The following is a 2,020-nucleotide window of genomic DNA, read 5'->3' on the forward strand; positions in this document are numbered from 1 at the left end:
CCCTCCACTCCTAGGCCCCGTTCCGCTTCCCTGGTCCCGCCCTCCTAGGCCCCACCCCCCTCCCCATCCAGCCAACCACAGGGAGCCATGCTAGGCAGCGGCGGCGCGCGCAGGGCCAATGGGGCCGCGGGTTGCTGGGCTGCAGCGCGGCTGACCGCACCCAGCTGGGCCGCGGGGGCGAGCTGAGGGCGGGAGCGGCCCAGGGCTGCGGCTGTCCTTCGGGGGAACGCTGCGGCCAGGGGGCGGAGCCCGGCCTAATCCTCAGGCGAGGCGGCGGCCGCGGCACTCGGATCCCGGACACCGCGATCGGCCCTCGTTTCTCCACGGAGGTGAGGCCCGCGGGCGGGGACGCGGGGCCTGGTGCGGGCCCGGATGCGGGGAGGGGCGGCCGGCCGGGGGTGTAGCAGACGCGGTGAGGGGCTGCGGCGTGGGCTCTCTGCCCGGGGCCTCTGCTCTGGGCTGCGGCACGGGGGCGATGGCGCTGGCCCTCGGCTTCCCGGGATGGCGCGGGCGGGCCTGTGTGGGCAGCGCAACCCTGCGCTGGCGGTGGGCCCCGGGGTCCGCGCGGGTCAGCCTGGTTCTGGTCCCCCCCGCGGTCCCGGGCGCTCTGCACTTCGGGGACTGTGTACACGCGCTTCTGGATCTGGTCGTCTGCCCTGGACGGCGGCTTATGGAGATGGCTTCTGTTCTTGTCATTCATTTCCTGCCTTATGGTATTCGGTGGGTCCGTTTTATGCACACCCAGGTTGAAATACTTCGGTTCATCCGAACCAGGCGATTTTAGGTCTAAAATTGCTAATCCCCGAAGACCAAGAACAGAGCTGAGGGGCGTCGTGTGTGTCAAAAGTGGGTTGGAAATAATGCTGACAGGTCGGCTCTGCCGCCTTTGTAAAACCCATGTGTGAAAACAAGTGGCGAGTTCATGTTCAACAGGCTCCAGAAAGGGACGGCCATTCCAGGGCGAGAGTAGATGCGATTGAATCTCAAATTTTGATATTCCCCTTTCATTTAGAGTTTGGGGAAAACTAGCAAAAGTTCTGTTTGTCGGTCCCCTCGCCCCCTTAAGACAATGTCTGTAGCCCAGAATGCGCTGGAACTTGGACTTTTGACCTCTGCCTCCCTAGTTCCAGGGTAACAGTGAGGATTTATTTACATCAGGTCCAACTAGTCAAGTTGTTTTTTTAAGGAAGTGAATGGTTTTGACGTTCAAAACTGCTTTTTGGGCTTTGATGTGGTTTACAGTGGTACAGCTAAACTACACCAGCTGGTGTGATTGGTTAGTTTTCTACTGTGGTGAGTTACAGAGAGTTAGAATCAGTAAATGACTTGAACCTAAATTCTACCCAGTCTCCAGACTGGAATAGTTTCCTTTTTTAAAAAAGAATTTAAATTTTAATTTTGGGCTGGAGAGATGGCTCAGCGGTTAAGAGCACTGGCTGCTCTTGCAGAGGACCCGGGTTCGATTCCCAGCACCCACATGGCAGCTACGGACCGTCCTTAACTCCAGTTCCAGGGGAATCTGAACCCTCTTCTGACTTCCACGGCATTGCACGACACGGGTGCACTCACTATACATGCAGGCAATACACTCATGCACATAAAATTAAAATAATACATAAAATATTTTTAAAAATTAGAAAAATTTATGTGATTTTATGTTTTATATTGCCTACATGTGTGTAAGTGCAGCTGTGTCGTGCAGTGCCCACTGAGGTCAGAAGAGGGCGTCGGATCTCATGGAACTCGGATTACAGACAGTTCTTAGCTGCCTTGTGGGTACTGGAATCCCAACTCCAGTTCTCTGCAAGGGCAGTCAGTGCTCTTACTGCTGAGCCATCTCTCCAGCCCCCATAGTTTCCTTTCTAAAATTTGTTTTATACAAGGTATTCATTTTTTCATTTTAAGTCTTGGTAGTATCAGATGCTGGTGTTTAGTTTTGTTGATTTACCACACCAAAAAACTGTTTCATGCTGGGCATGGTGACACACGCCTTTAATCCCAGCACTTGGGAGGCAGAGGC

At 55.0% G+C, this 2,020-nt stretch overlaps 1 protein-coding gene across 16 annotated transcripts in view; it reads left to right on the forward strand.

Annotated features, from left to right (window-relative positions):
• The first annotated feature begins 123 nt into the window (after positions 1-123).
• Positions 124-2,020, forward strand: part of Add1 (adducin 1) — a 91,384-nt gene continuing 89,487 nt past the window's right edge. For 6 of the 16 annotated variants that reach the window (XM_008841854.3, XM_017800283.2, XM_008841860.2 and 3 more), the window contains exon 1: positions 126-329. The gene's annotated coding sequence lies outside the window, so the exon portion shown is untranslated. Of the gene's footprint in view, positions 330-2,020 lie in introns of all 16 variants that reach the window. The other 10 variants (XM_008841855.3, XM_008841856.3, XM_008841863.3 and 7 more) reach the window with 3 other exon arrangements.

The sequence above is a fragment of the Nannospalax galili genome, unplaced genomic scaffold (assembly GCF_000622305.1).
Source record: "Nannospalax galili isolate Female #2095 unplaced genomic scaffold, S.galili_v1.0 scaffold101, whole genome shotgun sequence".
NCBI lineage: Eukaryota > Metazoa > Chordata > Mammalia > Rodentia > Spalacidae > Nannospalax > Nannospalax galili.